Raw genomic sequence first — 22,259 nt, 5'->3', positions numbered from 1 at the left:
TTTTTGCCACAGCAACTGTGAAAGACCACTCCAAATTTTAGAGCTTATCACAGTACCTTGCATATAATATGCAAAATAAATGTTTATTAAGTTGAATTGAATTGGATTGCAATCTGTTTGGGCACAGGAAGTACCCACATTAAGATAAAGTTGTTTGTTCAATGTAGTAAGCCATTTTTCCTTGCTTCGTGTTAGCTGCAGATTAGAGACATATATTATGTGCCTTCATTAAAATCAATGATGAAAATATTGAACAGATCAGACCAAGAATAGATCTGGGACACTCTAGTAGAATCTTCCATCTGGTAAGACACAAATCTGTTGATCCAGCCATTCAAACAGGTCTGAATCTACCTAGTTACATTATCATCTAGCCCAATGAAGGGCAAACTTTTTAAAGAGGGGGCCAAAGGAAAGGAAATGCTCATCTGTAAGTCTGTTTCTAAGGCAACTCTTTCAAAGTTTCATTGTATTGTATCCTACTCATTGTATTTGTCAGATTAGGAATAATGTCACTCAGTAGGATAGAACATTTCGGGGGTGGGGGGGGGCGCATCTGGCCCGCAGGCCATAGTTTGCCCATCACTGATCTAGCGTATGCCTTTTTCCTGAACATGCAGATATTGGGAGACTTTGTCAAATGCCAGTAATATCACCTCTATATTGTAATAACCCAGTCAATCAGTCAGTAAACATTTATTAAACACCTTCTTTCAGCCAGGCACTGTGCTGTGTGCTGGCAAAAGTGAAATCAATGTTAAGTTGGGTATAACTTGTTTTTAATGAATCTATGGTGGCTCATAGTGATTATTGCTCCCCTTCCAAGAGTGCATAAGCCTTTAATAATCCATTTTAGAATTTTTTAGGAATTGACCTCAAGCTTTCCAGTCTCTAGCTATAGGTTTCACCTTTTTTGTATTTTTAAAAATTAAAACATTTGCTATTTTTAGTTCCATGGCAATTTAAAAAATTCTCTATGATTCTTTAAAGATTGTTAACAGTGACTTTAGGACCATATCTATAATCTTTTAATAGAATTGCCACATCAGCTACAATGGAAAGCAACAATTATGACATAGAAGAAAAAATGAAAATGGACAGTCAATTATTCATAGGAGAAGATAAAACAGGAAAGATATGAGAAATATATGTGGACCCCTTTATCTTCATATATCTATATATCCAGAATCTGAAAATGGGAGAAACATGATGAAGAATTGTTGGAGCGAGTTAAAAGGAAAATAGAAAAGAAGTGATATCATGGTTAGGATAGCAAGTCATTTGATTAATATGAAGCTGTGAGTGTAGAGTAGTGAGAATAACTATGGATCATGAGTCAAAATCCAAGACCAAAGTTTAATTCTCCATTTATAAGACATCTTTCAGAAGCAATAAGGAAAGGATGAAAGAAGCTGCTTTTAGAATGTGGTTCAGAATAACTTAGAGGTATTACCTGTTGAGCTGTGGAAAGTTTGGGAGAAAACAACCCTGTCTTAGAATTTATGATAGATGAGGAGAGAAATACTAGATACAGCCTAATCTGAATTCAATATAGCACATTTCAAGGAAAAGTGGGATGCTGTCAGATCAAAAGTGATGGAAGCAATCAAGAAAATAACTGACATATGCAATCATAAATTATCATATTAAGGAAAAAAGGAAATGTGGTTACAAAAAGAACTTTCCAATTAACTTAAAATTTAGAAGATCATAGAAAAAGGTAAAAAGAGGGGACTGAAATCAAGGATGAATCTCAAAGTGGCATGGACCAGTGAGAATAAGGTAACAAAGACTAAAACCTAGTTTTAAGCCAGTGATGGTGAACCTATGGCACAGGTGCAAAAAAAGGCACATGGAGCCCTCTTAGCTGGTATCCCTGCAATCACCTGCCAGAGTTCATTACTAGAAAGCTGGTGGGACTTGGGGCAGAGCTGTTCCTCTCTCCCTCTTCATGTATCTGAGGAGGTGCTGTGGGAGTTGGGGGGTGGGGTGGCTTACATGCTATGTGAGGGTGTGGTGTAGATTGCAGCCTGTTGAGTCTGTGGTGAAGGTGATTCCCATGGTGGAGTTGGAGAGGAGCTAGGTTTGAGGGGAGCATAACTCATAGCATGGCATTTGGCTGGAGGAAAGTAGAGCTCTCATCATCCACCCCTCTGTCTAGAAGCCCAGAGGGAGCTCTTCCTTCCTTTCTTTTCTGAGGTAAGGAGGGGTTGGGGAGTGGGGGAGCAAAGTGACAGGGGTGGAGTTGGGTGCTTAGTCAGGGAAGACAGATATTAGCACTCAGTCTCTGTGGGGGATAGGCATGGCACTAGATCTAGGGGGTGGGGTGGGGGCAAAGCCCAAAACTCCATCTCTAAAAGGTTCACATTCACTGATATGAGCGAAAGACTGAAAAATACTAAGTTAAAAAAGTGCCTTTACAATGGTTTTGGAATGAATAAAAATAACAATGAAGGGATAGGTCCAACTTTCTGGGATGTTTTGGATAATGGTAGGGCAATAGAGAGTGAAAGCAAAACCATTCAACTCATTTTGCTTTTTTCTTTCTATGTAAAAGGATATTGCTTAAATGAGAGAGGCAATGTCAAAGTAGGTAAAGAGAAATTAAGAGAAGTGAGTATAAAATAATGCTTAATTAGCATCAATGAGTTCAAGTCATCCGGCCCCATACCTCTTGGGGCAGGTCACTTATGATTTCTGAGCCTCGGTTTCCCCATCCATCAAATAACAATGATAATACTATTTGCCTAACCATTAAGCCTCACAGAAAGGTGTGTTATTTTTAAGATGTGTGGGCTCATCCATATGGTGTATATCTATCTTCTATGCTATTTTCTCCTGTGACATATTGGATTTCCCCACTTTTGTTCTCTTCATGTCCTATATTGCTTGGCACTATATCTGAATTAGTAGCATCAGTTTCCCTTTCTTACTAATGGCATCTAGAGGATTTGATATATCATTCCTGATGTACCATGGCTGCCTATAGCTTACTATTTGCTCTAATGGAATGCTACCATTTGTTGGGAGTGGCAGTATTCCTTGGCTTTTTTTTAAATGACTTTTAACCCTACACCTTTGTGTAAATTATTTTGGAGGCCCACCACCTTCTCCTTTTCCATATGGGAAAACTTACTTGGCCTGAGTACTAACTAACTATATGATCTTGGGCAAATCATTTAACATCTCCTTTCTAGGTCTCATCTTATAAAATAAGTGTAGTGAAATGATTTCAGAGGTTTCTTCCAGCTCTAAAATTCTGGGTGTCTATGTCTATTTTCCCTTACTTTTCCCTTAGCTTCTTCTCCCCTCCACATCTCTTGATCTGGCAAAGCAGAAGGAGGGCCTTGGGGTCAGGGGTGCTGGGAAGTACAGTTTTGGCTCCATTTCCCCCTCTGGCCCCTTTAAGGACTGATCTCAGTACTTAATTCAGCTTGTTCCTCACTTTGCAGGATCAAGAGGATGAGAGGAGCCTGGGGGAATGGGAATTGGACTCACAGTTTATATCCTGACATTAATGAAAAAGTCAGCTAGGAAAATAGTGCTGCTAACCTTTCTTAGAAATGATATTATTCATTTCTCTGACATATACTAATACCATATTTGCAACTGTATGTATAAACCTAACATTTTCAACTGGTCTTTACTCATGTTCTCAAGAAGAATGAAAACAATGTATTTTGCATACCATGATTTGGAAATCAGTGCATTTTTGTGTATACACAATTGGTCTGTAAAATCTCAAGCTGCTTTCTTGATTAGCAGTGGCAGATAGGAGGTTATGCAAACTTGGGACTAACTGAGGGGTTCCTGAAATAATTGCTATTGAAGTAGAGGGAACAAAGACCTGTAGAGGGTGTTTGTAAATTACTTGCTCAAGATGGCTCAGACTAGTTGTTCCATCTGTTTTTAATTAAGGTGCTACCTAGTTTACCAGTGGGGCTAATTGTCGCACCAGAAGGTCAGGTGTCCTGCTCTAGGTCACACAGCAAATTATTATTTGAGTTTATATTGGAAACCAGGCTTAAGGACCTTTTACCAGTTGTCCATGCTGTCTCTCTCTGATCCCAACTGCTTTAAAAACATAACAAAAGTTATTCTTTTGAATAATAATGAAAAACTATACTGAAAATGATGACATGTTCCTTTATCATAACATATCATTGATCAAAACTCTTATTTTACAGAAGTGGAAAATGAGGAATAACAAAGTTAAGTGACTTGCCACATGTCACACACCTAGTAAGAGTCTCAGGTAGAATTTGAATTCAAATTTTGCTTTTTTATTTCTGTTCTTCTGACTCGTAGGACAGTGCCCTTTCCAGTACATCATACTGCTTTTTGGACTTAAGAAGATCTGAACAGAAAATCTGACTGAGACTAGAGATTCTTTACCTTGTTTTGGGTCATGGGGCTACTTTAGCAGTTTGGTGAAGTCTCTGGACCCCTTCTCAGAATAATATTTTCTAGCCTACCTTCATAAATGAAGGGAAAGCCACATTTCCACTAGAAGTTAGTGAAAATAAGGGCGCTTTTTTTCCCAACTAAGTTCATGGACCCTCTGAAATCTATCTGTGGACCTTTTGAGAATCCATGAACTCCAGGTTGAGAAACTCTGAACTAGGCTAAATAATATGGAAACTTTTGCATTTGCTCCAGAGTCTATAATGACACCTGATCCTGCTCTTCCTGTTAAAACTATACTGTAGAAGTAAGGTAGCTCCCTAATACTAGGATTGAAATGATTCATTGGTTAAGAAACGGGACCCATCAACTAAAAATCTTTTCTTTGGTCCTGGAGGCTCTTCTTCAAAGAAGAAAATGTCACTTTTGAGTATATATTTCCATTTCTGTATCCTTTCCTCCCCTGTAAGGAAATTTAACTTGATTATTCTCTATTTTTGATTCTGCCTTAAAAGAAGAAGCAAAATGAGTATTAAAACAGTAAAACTGGTAACATTACCACGAATTCTAGTACCTATAGCACCTCTTAATGCATCTAAGATTTTATTTCAAGTGTTCAATTTTGTAACTAAAAACATATGAACGTGTATCTCTGTTAGGCATAAATGTAACAAAGTGAGCAAAGAACCAAGGCTGGAGAAAAAAAAAACCTCCCCCCAAATTATATTAATGTCTTCATTTTGAATTTGAAGCCAGCCCATGACTCCAAATGGTCCACACATATTGCTCTGCAGTAATTATCCCCGAGCATCCTGTTGGGAGCGGGCTCGGCACAGAACTTTCCTTCTATTTTTCGGCAACATAATATGAGGCAAAGGTCAAGGGTTAAAGGCAGGATCTGTCCAAAGTGTTTTTTGAAGGGGCTGTTGGCCGATATTTTTGAAGTGGCAGAGAGGAAGCACCGGGGCAGTGTCCTTCCTGTCTCTGCTCAGCTTCCTGTATGCTTCCCTGATGGAATGTTAGTCAGCGGGACGGTTATGGCTCATGCTAAGCCTCCCACGACATCCTCTGCCCGGCTTGGATGTTCCAAGGCTGTACTGTGTGTCCTCTGAGTCGGTCCTGCTTTCTGACTGCAGGGTGAGTGTACAGGTGGCAGAGGAAGTGTGCTTTTGGATCCTTGCTGTGATTCAGGCAAGGAGGGTAAAGGCTCATAGACCCAACTCTGAATACACCTGTCTAATTAAATGGGAGCAGACAGGATTGCATAATCCAGGAAGATTACAGTCTGTGAATGCCCCAGGATGAACCTTCTGTGGTTAAAGATTCAGAATGACTCTTTGCTTGCTGACTAATGTATTTTTTACACACAGAACTCTAGTTCCCTTAATGATATGCCCCTAATGTCATTTCACTTGTGCTATAGTTAAAATACAATCAGATGTTAAAAAAATTATATAAACATCATATGAAGTTTCATGTCCAATTACCTATCAAAGTGGTAAACCCTCAGGAAGCTCTACTTCTTTTGGTAGTGCTGCTTTTATTCAAATATTTTTAAACTTTTTCAGTATCTTCTGAGTTAGGTTATGAGCCATCAGAGAAAATCAGTTCCATTATTTTATAATGCCTACTTGAAAAAGAGGAAAAAGCATCATTCTTGGAGTTAAAGGAATTAGATTTTTACTACCAGTGCTACCATTTACTAACAGGGTAACCTTATTGGACTTCTCTGGATCTCGGCTTTCTCATTTGCAAAATTAGGGGCTGAATTTTTTTATTTTGTTCATTAAATATTTCACAATTTCACATTACAATTTTTAACATTCATTAATTTTTTTTGAGTTTGAAATTCTCTCCCTTTTTCCTTCCTTGATACTCACTGGGTTTTTGGAACTCTGCTCTTTCCTAATTCTAAGGATCTGACTGCTTCTCTATGACCTTTGCTGGATCTTTTAATGAGTTTCTGAAAATATCACCCAAGATAGGTCTACTAATTATGGTGTTCCATAGGGCTCTGTCCTTGGCCCTCTTTTCTTCTTTATGCTATTTCACTTGATAGTTTCATTAGCACCAATGGATTTAATCATCATTTGTATGCTGATGATTCTTTTTTTTTAAACCCCTACCTTTAGTCTTAGAATAAATATCGTGTATTGATTTCAAGGCAGAAGAGTGGTAAGGGCTAGACAGTCGGTGTTAAGTGTGCCCAGGGTCACACAGCCAGGAAATATTCAAGGCTAGATTTGAACCCAGGATTTTCTGTCTCTAGATTGGCTCTCAATCTATCTAAAGTATTACCATTTCAGAGGGCAGCTGGGTGGCTCAATGGATTGAGAGCCAGACCTAGAGATAGGAGGTGCTAGGTTCAAATCTGGTCTCAGACACTTCCTAGTTGTGTGACCCTGGGCAAGTCACTTGACCCCCATTGCCTAGCCCTTACCACTCTTCTGCCTTGGAGCCAACACACAATATTGACTCCAAGATGGAAGGTAAGGGTTTAAAAAAATAAAGTGTTACCATTTCAAATTCCTCTATTACTGTCAAGGATGGCACCATTTTTCTACTCGCCTAGACTTGCATCCTAGATATTGTCATTGACTTCTCACAATATTTTACCTCTTCATATTCAACCCTTCTAAGGAGTAGGAATTTTACTTTTCATCATCTCTCAAATATGTCTCCTCTCCACTGATACCATTGTAGTATAGATCCTCATCTCCATGTGCTTGGAAGTATGAGGACAAAAAGGAAGTTATAACCAAATGGAAAATTAGGTCATAGATTCTTTTGTGTTCATGCATTTCCTTTGTTTTGGCAGGTATACTGCCAGGTATTTTATTCTGTTTAGAGCTACTTGAAATGGGATATCTCTTTCTATCTCTTTTTGCAGGATTTTGTTAATGATAGGTAAAATTTTGATAATTTTTGTGAGTTTGTTTTATATCCTACAATTTTGCTAAAAATATTGATTGTTTCAACTGACTTTTTAGTTGAATCTCTAGGGTTTTACATATATACCATCATATCATCTGCAAAAAGGGATAGTTTTATTACCTCTTTGCACATTTGAATTCCTTCAATTTCTTTTTCTTCTTTTATTAGTATTACTAGCATTTCTAATATTATATTAAACAATATTGATGATAATGGACATCTTTTTTCACCCCTAATATTTTTGAGAAGGCTTCTAGCTCATCCCCATTACAAATAATACTTGGACATGGTTTTAGATAGATATTTTATATCATTTTAAGAAAAATCCATTTGTACCTTTGTTTTCCAGTGTTTTTAAAAAAAGGAATAAGTGTTGTATTTTGTCTAAGGCTTTTTCTACATCCTTTATATAGTCATGATTTTTTGTCACTTTTGCTTTTAATATGATCATTTATGTTGATAAGTTTTCCTTATATTAACCATCCATGTTCTTGATATGAATACTGTTTGGTCCTAATATATAATTTTTGTGATTTATTGTTATAGTCTTCTGGCTAATATTTTATTTAGGATTTTTACATTTTTTCATTAATTAATATTCCTTCTATTTTTTTTCCTTCCTGGCTAGGTATCAGCATCAAGTCTATTTCATAAAAGAAGTTTGGTAAGACTCTTTCTTGGCCTATTATTTCAAATAATTTATTTAATATTGGGATTAGTTGTTTCTTAAATGTTTGGTAGAATCCACTTGTAAATCTGTCTCATCTTTATGTCTTTTTTTAAAGGAACTTCATTGGTGGTCTGTTCAATTTCTTTTTCTAAAATAGGTTTATTTAGATACTCTCTTTCCCCCTCTGATAATCTAGGTAATTTATATTTTTGCAGGCATTCTTCCATTTCACTTACAGTGTTAAATTTGTTGGCATATAACTGAGAAAAAATATCTAATAATTGCTATCATTTTATCTTCATGGGTAGCATATTCACTCTTTTCATCTTTAATGCCAGTAATTTGGTTTTCTTCCCTCTTTTTAAAAATCATATTAACCAAATGGTTCATCAATTGTATTAATTTTTTCATATAACCAACTCCTAGTTTTATTTTTTAAGTAAATGGTTTTCTTAGGTTCAACTCTATTGATCTCATCTTTGATGTTTTGGATTTCCATTTTGCTATTTAGTTGGAATTTTCAATTTGTGCTTTTTCTAGCTTTTAAAAATTATATTCTCTAATTAGTTTTTGCTATATCCCATAGATTTTAGTATATAATTTCATCATTATCATATTTAACGAAATTATTTATTATTTCTAGGATTTGAACCTTAAACTATTCCTTATCTTTTCACCTTGCTTTCTTTTCCTTTAATCTACACCCCCTTCTCTTTGTCCCTCCCTTGGCCTATCCTCTTATACTCCTGTTTCTCTGTAATTTAATACTTGTATACTTTAATACTTGTATATGTTGTTCCCTATTTAAATTTGGTCTGATGAAAATAGGTTTCTAGTACTACCAGTCCTTCACCCCTTCTTCTCCTTCTCTGTTACAGTTCTTCCACTCATGCTTCTTTGTATAATTGTTCCATTTTACTTTTTCCTACACTATTTTATTATTATTATTTTTAGCTTATCCTATTATATTCAACTCAACCTCCAGCCTTCTGTATATGCTTTCAAACTACCCAAGTAGTAATGTCATTCTTTTTAAAATTATTTTTCTTTTGGATTTTTTATTTTAATAACAAATTTCCACACAAGTTTTCTGAAGTTATATGATCCATATTGTCTCCCTCCTTTGTTCCCTCTCACCTCCTGGAGCTGACAAGCAATTCAGTCTGGATTATACATTCATTACCATGCAAAACATATTTCCATAGTAATAATTTTTCTAAGTGAATAAAGTGATATCATTTATAAAGACTATAGATAACATTTCCCCATATAAGAAGCAAACAATTTGACCTTGTTGAATCTCTTATAATTGCCTTTCATGTTTACCTTCTTATGGTTCTTATAGATCTACTATTCTGTTCTAATATTTTCCCCAAGAATAGTTGAAATTCCCTTAGTTCATTAAATGCCCATTCCTCTCCCCCCTCCACATTTAATTATGCTCAGCTTTGCTGCATATGTTATTGTTTGTTGTAGTTCCTTTGCACTTCAAAATATTGTGTTCCATGCCCCTTGTTCCTTTAATGGTGAAGTTGCTAAGTCTTGTGTTATTCTCACTGTCGCTCCACAGCATTTAAATTGTTTTTTCTTTTTTGTTTATAATATTTTCTACTTAAACTGGGAGCCAAAGAAGTTAGCAATGATGTTCCTTTGTGTTTTCTCCTTAGGATCTCTTTCTAGTGGGGATTTGTGAATTCTTTCAATTTCCATTTTATCCTCTAGTTCTAAAATTTCTGGGCAATTTTCCTTAATAATTTCCTGTAATATAGCATAGTATCTAGTATAATATGACATATTTTATTATATAATATGTCATATTATATTATATACTATATAGTATAGTGTAATATAATATAGTATTTGGATTTTCTTATCCTAACTTACCAGGAGTCTGATACTTCTTATATTGCACTCCTCAATTCATTTTTCATTGTTTCTGCAATAAGGTATTTCATATTCTTTTATTTTTTTTATTCTTTTGATTTTGTTTTGTTATTTTTGGTTGTCTTATGAATCCATTAGCTTCCCCTTGTCTAATTCCCAATTTAATGAGTTACTTTCTTCTGTGAGTTTCTTTGTCTTTGGTTCAAAACAGCATGGCAATGGGAAGATTATTGGACTGGTTGTCAGGAAAAATCTGATTACCACACATTTACTTTTTAATACTGGAAAAATCAGTTAAACTCTTTGAGTTTTGATTTTTCATTTTTAAGTAGTGGGAAGAGGAGAAGTGGTTAAATAACAATGATGGAAAAACAAAACAATAGTTTAGGTGCTTTAGAATCTATTCTATTTGGCCCTCAGTTTTGACTGAATAGAGAGAATTACCCATATAAATCTTTTATTTTTCCATATCATAGAAAAGCAAAAGCTGAAATTCTATTTTAATGTTATTGGTGAAGACATTCATGATTAAATCTATACTAGCTCACATTTAACCAGTGTTCTAAGATTTAACAAAATACTTTCTTTAAAGTGGCCCTGTTAGGTAAGCAGTGGGCACACTCTCCCTGTGGAATCCCATAACTGAAAGGAATCTCAAAAGGCAACTATTTCATCTCACACTTGGACAAGAATCCCTTCTACAATAACCAAGACAAGTATCAGACTCAGGATTCCGACCCAGGTCTCTTCACTACAAGTTATTTCCTCTTTCAATACTACCTTATGTTAATCCTTCTGTAATTTTTTTAGTTGTTAAAGAATTGAAACAATGTAATTCATTATTTGAATAAAGAAGGCCTATGGTTCATAAAGACCCATCATTTTTAAGTAGTAATATAATAATGCCAAGAAAATATTTTTAAGCAATCTTAAATTTTAAAATTAAAAAAGAAATTCAACTTGAATTAATGGCATTCCCCCTAAGTTATAGAATGGAAGCACTGACATATAGACTCAGACTAAAAGGAAAGTAAAAAAATCCTGCTAGAGGTTGATTTATTGGACTCCCTGTGGGCTAACCTGCCCGTGGCTAATGGCTTAGCATTCCTCATTGCTTAAGGTGATAATTTATCCAGGCCAGTTAATAGCCCATGGTCCTATAAAATGGCTGGGTTGGGATTTTAACTTCATCCCATGAAGACTCTGAAGAGGGGCCCTTGTCTCACAGTTTGGGGACCTGTGTGATTTTCTCTGTGTCTATATGTTGGTCTTCGTTCCTGATGTTGGTCCCAACCAGCTGGTTTATTTGAATAAGTTTGAAGAAGAAGAAGTGGAAACATGAGGATTTTTCTCTTTTCCCATTGAGTTCTAATGAATTTTTGAGCCACCTGTGACCACTGAAATCAATGATGATGACGATGACAAGGTATCTGATGTCATCACAAAACCCCACTTACAAATGGAGCTTCATTCTTTGCTTTTTTCTGTTTAGGATCATAAGATTCAAAGATGGGAGGAAACTTAGAGATCATCCAAGTTTAAACGGATATCAGAAGATTGAGAGTGGGAAGAGAATGTAGAGAGATCTAGCTGAAAATCTTCATTTTAAAGAAAACTGAGGGACCAAGAGAGGCTAAGGGGTTGAGTGACTGAGCTAGCATATTAACTTAGTTCTCCTGATTTCAAATCCAGTATTCTTTTTTTTAAAACATATTTCCCAGTCTCTTTTACAAATGAGGAAAATGAGGCTCCGGGAGGTTAAGAGAATTACTTAAGCTCGGCAGATAGTAAATGTTCAGAATTAAGTACTAATAATTCTGGATGCAAAACTTTACCTTCTGACTACAAATTCAAGACTCTATGTTCTATACTTTGATGGTTTGGTCCTTTTCACATTATTCATTTTAAAAAGTCTTGGCCATCTCTTCTACCCCTTTCCTTATTCTTTGTTATATGGTAGATAGTAGGCTCTCTAATCTTTTGAAGAGAGAGGGAAGAAAGGATGTATCAAAAAAATAAGTTATATAAAAACCAAAGATATCAATAAATTTTATTAAAAAAAAATACCCGTGAGAAGAAAAGGAGGTAGGCTGGTCTTGTAGCAAGAATGATAGGTAAAAGCTGTACAAATTGAGTGTTTTCCTAATTCTTATATTAAAGGACCCAAAGAGGAGTCACCAACATGACTGGCAAATCTTTTAATGAAGTATTTATGGGAGATCAAGGAAAAAAATATCTACAATGTGAGATAGTTGGATTGAGATCTGCCTAGGTAAAGTGAGTATCCAAATTAATGAGATTTTTTGCTACATGTAAATATTGAAGGAATAATATGAACATTATTCATAGATATACATGTAGTTACAATCTAGTCAAGGATCTACTTTTTTTGTTGTTATAGTGGCTTATTTTTTTTTCCATCTACAGTTTTCTTCCAAAGGTATTGAATAAATGGATAATGTAGGCCAGTTTGGAACCTCCTTCTCTTCGTTTTTAGGGTTTTGTTTTGACATTTTCTTTCATTTGAAAATCTTGTTCTGGCTACAAAATTTCATTTGGCAGCTTGGGTCCCATTGAATTTTAAAGGATTTTTTTTAAAAAAGGAAAAACAGAATTTTGTAAAAGAAAAATTGTTTTAGAGAATTAAGCAGAAATTTGGTTAAGCTTCATGGGCTTTATTCTGAGAAAGTAAAGGAAGAATATTCTGAAAAGCAGAATTCATAAAAAACAATGTTTAGGGGGCAGCTGGGTAGCTCAGTGGAGTGAGAGTCAGGCCTAGAGACAGGAGGTCCTAGGTTCAAACCCGGCCTCAGCCACTTCCCAGCTGTGTGACCCTGGGCAAGTCACTTGANAGTATAATATGACATATTTTATTATATAATATGTCATATTATATTATATACTATATAGTATAGTGTAATATAATATAGTATTTGGATTTTCTTATCCTAACTTACCAGGAGTCTGATACTTCTTATATTGCACTCCTCAATTCATTTTTCATTGTTTCTGCAATAAGGTATTTCATATTCTTTTATATTTTTTTTATTCTTTTGATTTTGTTTTGTTATTTTTGGTTGTCTTATGAATCCATTAGCTTCCCCTTGTCTAATTCCCAATTTAATGAGTTATTTTCTTCTGTGAGTTTCTTTGTCTTTGGTTCAAAACAGCATGGCAATAGGAAGATTATTGGACTGGTTGTCAGGAAAAATCTGATTACCACACATTTACTTTTTAATACTGGAAAAATCAGTTAAACTCTTTGAGTTTTGATTTTTCATTTTTAAGTAGTAGGAAGAGGAGAAGTGGTTAAATAACAATGATGGCAAAACAAAACAATAGCTTAGGTGCTTTAGAATCTATTCTATTTGACCCTCAGTTTTGACTGAATAGAGAGAATTACCCATATAAATCTTTTATTTTTCCATATCATAGAAAAGCAAAAGCTGAAATTCTATTTTAATGTTATTGGTGAAGACATTCATGATTAAATCTATACTAGCTCACATTTAACCAGTGTTCTAAGATTTAACAAAATACTTTCTTTAAAGTGGCCCTGTTAGGTAAGCAGTGGGCACACTCTCCCTGTGGAATCCCATACTGAAAGGAATCTCAAAAGGCAACTATTTCATCTCACACTTGGACAAGAATCCCTTCTACAATAACCAAGACAAGTATCAGACTCAGGATTCCGACCCAGGTCTCTTCACTACAAGTTATTTCCTCTTTCAATACTACCTTATGTTAATCCTTCTGTAATTTTTTTAGTTGTTAAAGAATTGAAACAATGTAATTCATTATTTGAATAAAGAAGGCCTATGGTTCATAAAGACCCATCATTTTTAAGTAGTAATATAATAATGCCAAGAAAATATTTTTAAACAATCTTACATTTTAAAATTAAAAAAGAAATTCAACTTGAATTAATGGCATTCCCCCTAAGTTATAGAATGGAAGCACTGACATATAGACTCAGACTAAAAGGAAAGTAAAAAAATCCTGCTAGAGGTTGATTTATTGGACTCCCTGTGGGCTAACCTGCCCGTGGCTAATGGCTTAGCATTCCTCATTGCTTAAGGTGATAATTTATCCAGGCCAGTTAATAGCCCATGGTCCTATAAAATGGCTGGGTTGGGATTTTAACTTCATCCCATGAAGACTCTGAAGAGGGGCCCTTGTCTCACAGTTTGGGGATCTGTGTGATTTTCTCTGTGTCTATATGTTGGTCTTCATTCCTGATGTTGGTCCCAACCAGCTGGTTTATTTGAATAAGTTTGAAGAAGAAGAAGTGGAAACATGAGGATTTTTCTCTTTTCCCATTGAGCTCTAATGAATTTTTGAGCCACCTGTGACCACTGAAATCAATGATGATGACGATGACAAGGTTTCTGATGTCATCACAAAACCCCACTTACAAATGGAGCTTCATTCTTTGCTTTTTTCTGTTTAGGATCATAAGATTCAAAGATGGGAGGAAACTTAGAGATCATCCAAGTTTAAACAGATATCAGAAGATTGAGAGTGGGAAGAGAATGTAGAGAGATCTAGCTGAAAATCTTCATTTTAAAGAAAACTGAGGGACCAAGAGAGGCTAAGGGGTTGAGTGACTGAGCTAGCATATTAACTTAGTTCTCCTGATTTCAAATCCAGTATTCTTTTTTTTAAAACATATTTCCCAGTCTCTTTTACAAATGAGGAAAATGAGGCTCCGGGAGGTTAAGAGAATTACTTAAGCTCAGCAGATAGTAAATGTTCAGAATTAAGTACTAATAATTCTGGATTCAAAACTTTACCTTCTGACTACAAATTCAAGACTCTATGTTCTATACTTTGATGGTTTGGTCCTTTTCACATTATTCATTTTAAAAAGTCTTGGCCATCTCTTCTACCCCTTTCCTTATTCTTTGTTATATGGTAGATAGTAGGCTCTCTAATCTTTTGAAGAGAGAGGGAAGAAAGGATGTATCAAAAAAATAAGTTATATAAATACCAAAGATATCAATAAATTTTATTAAAAAAACAAAACAAAAAATACCCGTGAGAAGAAAAGGAGGTAGGCTGGTCTTGTAGCAAGAATGATAGGTAAAAGCTGTACAAATTGAGTGTTTTCCTAATTCTTATATTAAAGGACCCAAAGAGGAGTCACCAACATGACTGGCAAATCTTTTAATGAAGTATTTATGGGAGATCAAGGAAAAAAATATCTACAATGTGAGATAGTTGGATTGAGATCTGCCTAGGTAAAGTGAGTATCCAAATTAATGAGATTTTTTGCTACATGTAAATATTGAAGGAATAATATGAACATTATTCATAGATATACATGTAGTTACAATCTAGTCAAGGATCTACATTTTTTTGTTGTTATAGTGGCTTATTTTTTTTTCCATCTACAGTTTTCTTCCAAAGGTATTGAATAAATGGATAATGTAGGCCAGTTTGGAACCTCCTTCTCTTCGTTTTTAGGGTTTTGTTTTGACGTTTTCTTTCATTTGAAAATCTTGTTCTGGCTACAAAATTTCATTTGGCAGCTTGGGTCCCATTGAATTTTAAAGGATTTTTTTTAAAAAAGGAAAAACAGAATTTTGTAAAAGAAAAATTGTTTTAGAGAATTAAGCAGAAATTTGGTTAAGCTTCATGGGCTTTATTCTGAGAAAGTAAAGGAAGAATATTCTGAAAAGCAGAATTCATAAAAAACAATGTTTAGGGGGCAGCTGGGTAGCTCAGTGGAGTGAGAGTCAGGCCTAGAGACAGGAGGTCCTAGGTTCAAACCCGGCCTCAGCCACTTCCCAGCTGTGTGACCCTGGGCAAGTCACTTGATCCCCATTGCCCACCCTTACCACTCTTCCACCTATGAGACAATACACCGAAGTACAAGGGTTTAAAAAAAAAACAACAATGTTTAGATTCAAGAAGACTTGGGTCACTAAACTAGAAAAAAGTTTTTTCAAACTTTCATAGATTATGTCTCCCTCCATCTTAAACTCAGAAAAGAGAGTTTCTCTTGTTATTTAAAGATCTCTATTGGATTCTCCCCTCTCTTATCGGTCAGGGAGTAGAAGCCATTACTTTGGCCACATACTCAACTTTCTCCAGAATTTTTATTTGGTGATTTTTTTTGAAAAAGGCAGGACAAACCAACCATATATCACCAAAGAAATCACATATTGGAGCTTGGAAGTAAAGAAAAAAGACCCTTAAGTTCCTGGTGAATGACTAGTGGAAGATTAAGGAAAAAGAAATACAGTTGAAAGGAGTTTCTAAAGAAAGCAAAGAACGATGATGGATGTCAGAGATGTCAGTTTTTGAGGAAAACCAAGAAGGAAGTAGTCAGAATAATAATGGCTAGCATCTATCGAACAACTCAAATCCATCATTCAGTGACTTAGGAGGGCATTTTGCAGAAAATAACCATATCTCAAGGAGGTTAAGTGACATGGTCATGGCCATAGAAGTAATCATCTTTGTACTCAAGAATCATACCAGAATGTCTTCCAAGTGTAGCCCACTGACCACTATTTCAAACTACACTCAATTTCCTTTAAGAAATGTGGGATGAAACAGGATAAAGGAGGTCAGGTAGTACAGTGGCCAGGGCTTGGAATCAGGAAGACATGGATTCAAATCTGGTATCAAACACTTACCAGCTTTGAGGTCCTGTAAGGTCAATTAATGTCCATCTTCTTTAGTTTCCTTATCTGTAAAGTAAGTCTAATGATTTATTGTTGAATGATTGTTGTTGTTATTCTCTTGTTGCTGGGTTGAGAAGACTACCCATAAGGTGTAAACTTAGAAAATGCAATAAAATATTTCCCAAAGGAGCCATATCCATGTTCTTTGAAGAGCCTAAGAACTACTTATTCTTTCTTTTGTATGTTTGCAGATGATACTATTCAATGAGAGCTGAGACTATGAACTTTAGGTAGATCCTAATTTGAAATTGAGTTTTACAGATTCTTCTATTTAATCCATCATATCTAGCGACCTCTTTCTTATTTCAGAATCAGGTTTTTTTACTCTGTAGACTCCAAGGATATCTCTCTAGACATAAAGTAAATAAATAGATTTTTCTCTTTCTGGTGACAAATATATAAGTATATAAGAATCAAGCTCCTTTATCTATCCAGCTACTTAATTGATCAAAGTGGAGTGTATTCTATTTTAATACATGGTGCAGGTTGGTTTCCTCTTTTCCTCTCATTTCTCCCTTCCCACCCTTGTTGCTGAACTTAAACATTCTCATAATTTATAGAAAGATTTTCCTTTGTGACCAGTTCTCACTTTTGCAGCATGTCCCTGAGGACTGCCTACAGGGTTGCTGGACTGGAGCACAGGAATCCTTGGTCTCTGGGGTAGTGTTGCTCTCATGCGAATGATTTCAGTCATCCTTTCCCTTGTGTAGAGTATTCCTGAACAAATGATGCAATTCCCTTTGTGGGAGAGAGATCTTCACTGACCACTGAACACTTCTTGCAACTCAGGAAATAGTGTGTGTGAAAACTGAATGGGGAAATCCATCTAGTTGTCTACAGTTCTGTATGTCCAAGGCATTGGCGACATATATTATAAGGTGGAATTGCTTCAGTTTTTAATGCTGAAGTATAAAATTAAAACCTTTGCCTCCTATAACATTCTGTTTATGGCCTGGCAGTCATACACTGAGTCCCAAGTGACTTTTTTATGTATCACCAAGGAAAAATATATTGTAGTTGCCTTGTGTGTTATCTAATGGTTGTTGCTTTTATTCTAAATAGCTTTTATGATGTTTCCATCCTTTTGGGATTGGAGTGGATCATGCACAACTGCAGTACTTATTGCAGTTCCCATGGCTTCAGTCTTCTCATCACCCATAATAGTAAGGCCCTTTCATCCAGACTATCTTTGGCTGAGGGGTAATTTGATGGCTCACTGCTGCTGAGAACCCTACTCCTACTGCCAATATGACTTTCATATTTGTGTCATCCTTAGGTCTTCTTATCTTCTTCCACTGCTTGATCAAAAAAAAAAAAAGGAAATGAGTAGGATGACTTGATTTGCCACTGTAGATGAGATTGACTTCACTACCATTTTTCAGCATGTGGCAATAAAATAAAATCCTTCATTGAGGCTTCTTTTAAAAGAACAGATGACACATATATGACTGGAAGGTGTTGGAGTCACCAAACTCAGAGAGATGCTCTTAGAGATGTTTGGGTGATAGTTTGACTCCTGTTTTGCTTTCCAGACAGTTCCTTGGATGGAAATTTAACTTAGACTGTCATGTACGTGTCAGCAATGTCAATTTTGGGAGAGCACAAGAACAGCAAGAACATGCAAATGAAAAAATGTACTTGGCCAGTATTAGTTTCCCAAATCCCCCTTTCGATTATTGAAAATATTTGTGTTTTAATAATAACTCTTTCCCTCATGGTTCTGCTTCTCATTTGGCTGGATCCTACAATGAAGTCATAATTTTGTGTTTATGGTATTACAGCTAGTTGCCAACATGGAAATGCTCATGATATCGCTAATTTACAAGGGCTAGGCAAAGTGAACTGAGGAAAAAAGAGCCACCAACCTCATTTTCATCCCAAAGTTAGTTTTGTTTTAGCCTTTCATTTTCAGTATTTTATCTTTTCGCAATTTTCTCAGTATAGTTTGTTATTTCCAATGTGTTTCCTCAGGATTTGGATGATCATTTCTGGATCAAATTTTATTTCTAGTCTCTTAGGTCCTTGAGATTTTCTTGGGAAAAGGGAAGTCAATACTTTCTGAGATCATTTTCAACTGAATGAACTCCCTCCTCTAAAGCTACTAGTTGAGGGCAGCTGGTCAAAATCTGACAAAGAATAGTATATGTTAAGTGGAAAATACTTCTGTGAGGAAGAAATGAGTTTAAACATATGTTTTAAGAAGTACATGGATAAATAGTCAATGAATTTTCAAATACAAGCATACCCCACATAATGTTGCCCCAACTATCACTGTTATATAATAACATCCTTAATACTTTATAACCAAAGCCCACTATAAAGTTTTGAAATTCTGCTGAGATGTCATCTATCCAATGATTCATAACACTGTCCATTCATAACACTTATAATTCTGTTTCTCTGGGAAAACTTAATCCCTGTAATATTTCAGAGTCATAGAATTGCAATTTTGAAGGAACCTCAGAAGCCAAGTAAACCAAATCACTCTCGAACAGGAATCCCTTTGAGCAGACCCCACCTTGAAGACCCCTATGTTGGGAAATTTAGTACCTCATTTCAAGAGGAAGCCCATTCAGTATTTGAATAGCTCTAATGATTAAGACTCTTATATCAATCTGAAATCTACTTAGGCAACTGCTTTGCATTGCTGAGTCTTCCTTCTGTGGCTGAGCAAATTAAGTCGAATTTCTTTTCCCCTAACAGGCTGTCAGATATTCAACGGTAACTATCACATCTCCATTTGTGCTTCTTTTATTCAGGTAAAGTTCAATCAGTCATTCAATGTGCATTTATTAAGCACCATCCTGTGCTAGGCACTAGGAATGCAAAGACAGTTAATAAATCAAGCAATATCTGCTCTAAAGAAGCTTATTTTCCACAAGGATGAGACAACGAATCATTACACAAGTACATATAAATATATCTGATATAACTATAATATTGTTCCCAGTAATATCTTAATGATAGATAGATAAACAAACCCCTACCTATCCTAGTTATTTGATCTTCATATGAGAAATTCATTTTTAAAATTCACTCACCATCATAATAAATCTAGGTTCACTCTGTTTTGTCAATATTCCCTTAAAATGTAGCATCCACATCTGAACTTAGTCTAAAAGATTCTGTGTTGTAATCTTTGTTCTGGATTACACTGCTGTTCCATTTAAGTCTGTCATGTTAAACATGTTGCCATGTTCAATGGGAGTCAACACATGTTTCTAGAGTCTATCACAGTTCCCAGATACTTTTCATATGAATGAGGGTCTATGTCTTCCCTGTTTTTTTTTTGTTTGCATAGTTGATTTTTTGAGTCCAAGGGTAGAACTTTACATTTGTTCCTGTTAAGTTTATGTCATTGGATTTAATACATCACTGTAGTCCATGGAGATCTATTTGGATGCAAATTCTATCTTCTAGAATATTAGCAAATCTAACTAGTTTTGTATAATCTACAAATTTGATAAGCACATTTTTGAAACATCAATGATAATTTACATTTACAAAGAACTCCAAGATGTATAAAATACTTTCCTCACAACAGTCCTATGAATTATATAATGAATGCTTTTAATGAAATTCACAGAGGTTTTGCTGATGGTCAAATAGTAAGTTTTACAGCCAGCACTGGTTAACAAAAAAGAAAAAAAAAGGGAACAAAATTGAACAAAACTGGCATCGGGACACCTACAAAGATTAAATGGCTTGCCTAAGGTCAGACAACTGGTAAATAGTGAGATGAGATTTGAACCCAAGTCCCTGAATTTGCCTCTTACAAATTTTATAACTTCCACAGTGCCTAATACAGTGCTTAGTACACAGTAAGGGCATTATAAACATTGAATAGACTTGATTGCCAGATTAAATTTTCATGTTGATAGCAAAAATTTGCTCTCCCTCTTTCATTTCACAGGAGAGAAAACTTCCAAGGGATTTGAAAAAGAAAAAGGTAGTAAGCCTGGCTTTTTCCAATTCCTTTCAAAGTACAGTAACCTCTGCTTTTAACCAGGGCATCCATACTTTTTGGTATGCTTCTGGAGTCTTGCTTTCTTAGTTAGTTGTTCCCACAAATATCCCAGTCATCTCTATTACAAAATAAGTCACACTGAGGATAAGAGCTGGATCCAACTAGGGACAAACCCATGTTTTTCAGAAAAATTGTAATTAACATGCTCCAGGAAAAAAAAAAAAGAACATACAGAGCCTTACTGGACTTTCGCCTGATACAGGGTGTTTGTTAGTTTTACCAGTGAGGGGAGTTCCTCTTTAAACCATCTTGATGAAGGCGTGTGGGAAAGGTTACACTGAATCTGCCCTCACATAGGAATCACTTTAGAGCAAATAACAGTCCTGACATGAGAAAATGATTTTGAGGCATGAGAAAGCTGAACTGTTGTTCAAGGACTTGTCAGATCTGTTTTCTGCATTCCCCTCTTCATGTATTTTAGGTTAGGTAAAAACTGAGGGTTTGCAGAATCTCTTCTCTTCCCTGTGGGCTTACTTTAATCAAACTATCACATACTGTCTCCACTTTGCTGGGGTCTACATTACATGTAATTGGGGGGTAATCAACATAAAGAACACTCAGGATGAAGTAGTTTAATGCTGGACTTGGAACTGAGTGCACTGTTTTTTCCCCTTGTTGTTGTAATTTTGGTATTACATTGTGGGTTGTAAATCTGCTTGCCAGCACAAAAATAATCGTACTCATTGGTTCTCTTTAGAAATCACTTTATTTTATATCCTGAGACGGGGATCCCATTAAATATACTGAGACAGTCATCAATAATTAGATCAGTAATGAGCATCTCTGATCAGGCCTTCCCTTGACAATCAGAAACTGTTGCTCCAAAAGAGATAGCAGAATGGGGTCTAAGGGGACCTGCCGGGCTAAAGTTTTGTGGCTGCTGGAATCAGTTTGCCAAGGAAGATCTGTTTGCTGCTGCTTTCTCTGTTTGCTTCCGGAGTTATGAATGTGCTCAGTGCCTTCCTGTTATGTTTGTCTGCCCACGCCTAGAGTTTTTGAAGACTAACAAAGGGATTTGATTTCCACTCTGCAGAAGGGCTCTCTGAGTCAAGTCCTTTTTAACTTCCTCACTAGGGCCAAATCAAAGAGGTCATTGCTGCCCCATGGGGAAGGGATATAAGTGAGTGACAGGGCTCAAATCTGGGCCACGGCAAAGACTCTTAACCCAAAATGACTCCACCAGTTTGTTCCTGATACTGGGGAGATATGGGGGACTTGGATCATGAAGGAGATTGTGGTTGGAGTTAACTAGTGGCATTTTTACTCTGTTTTGTATTTAATGACTGTAAAGCACGTGGGAACAATAGCATCATGCCGAAGACCATTTTTGACTTAGGATAATATTTTTAGAGGTGAATGAGCCAGTAGAGATCATTTTATAGATGAGGAACCTGAGGCTAGGGAGGTCAAGGGCTTTACTAATACCAAAGTTGAATAGGTAGTAGGTAGCAGAGACAAGATTCCACTTTGCTGTCTTTCTTCACAGGCATCATGAACACCATCATTGACCATTTTCTGACACATCTCAAATGGTGTAATAGCATTTGAGACCATTATGGATAATTGCTGCTGGGAACTTGGGTTTTTGATAGAAGTTTTTTTTCATGGGCCACTGCTACTGTGGAGTCAGAAGCAATTTGGTTTAGAG

The sequence above is a fragment of the Gracilinanus agilis genome, chromosome 1 (assembly GCF_016433145.1).
Source record: "Gracilinanus agilis isolate LMUSP501 chromosome 1, AgileGrace, whole genome shotgun sequence".
Classification (NCBI taxonomy): domain Eukaryota; kingdom Metazoa; phylum Chordata; class Mammalia; order Didelphimorphia; family Didelphidae; genus Gracilinanus; species Gracilinanus agilis.
This window is presented reverse-complemented; position numbering follows the sequence as displayed.